This window comes from Peromyscus leucopus, chromosome 12 (assembly GCF_004664715.2).
Source record: "Peromyscus leucopus breed LL Stock chromosome 12, UCI_PerLeu_2.1, whole genome shotgun sequence".
In the NCBI taxonomy this organism is placed as follows: Eukaryota; Metazoa; Chordata; class Mammalia; order Rodentia; family Cricetidae; genus Peromyscus; species Peromyscus leucopus.
Window position 1 is genome coordinate 73,316,836 of NC_051073.1, and position 690 is coordinate 73,317,525.

Sequence of the window (690 nt, forward strand, 5' to 3'; positions counted from 1 at the left end):
CAGAGAGGCTCAGGATGACTCCCACACCACAGGGTATATAAGCAGCATCCCAGAAAACAGACTCATCTCTGTGGGGGGCCCAGGGAATCGCCTGGGAGCACTTTACCCATTAAACCTGGGTGTTCCAATTTGGTCTGATTCAGTTTGTTGCGATGGCATGGCAGAGAGGCCTTGAGGGGGCCTAAAACTTATCAACTAATAATAATTTAAAAAAAAACAATTAGAACTACTGCCTTTAGGGTCCCTGCACTAAAACTGCATGGCCAGTTTCCAACTCTCTCTTCTCATCACTAGCGTAAAACCCTGTATGTAATCTTTGAATATTACAATAGTTTGTGTAGGGTTAAAAAGTCCAAGCTCCCTTCCAGGTTTTGAAAACCCACCAATCCCTGAGCCCACCCAAGCTCAGGACTTGAAATCCCACCAATCCTCACCCCGGAAAGCTCCACCTCCCCGGAAGCTCTCTGGAGCCCGCCTCCCACTCAGTTCTCTGCTGCTTCTCTCCCAAGCCGAGGCAGCCATCCTCTTGTGTCTTTCCCAGTAAATCTCTTGTGTGAGGTTTGTGGTGCTGGGTGACTTTGTGGTATTCCTTGGCTCTCAACCTCCAGGGTACCGTTCCCCTCGGAGCTGTAACACTGGTATTGGGGAAACCTTTCCCCTCAGGGCCATAACACTAACATTTTGGAAAAA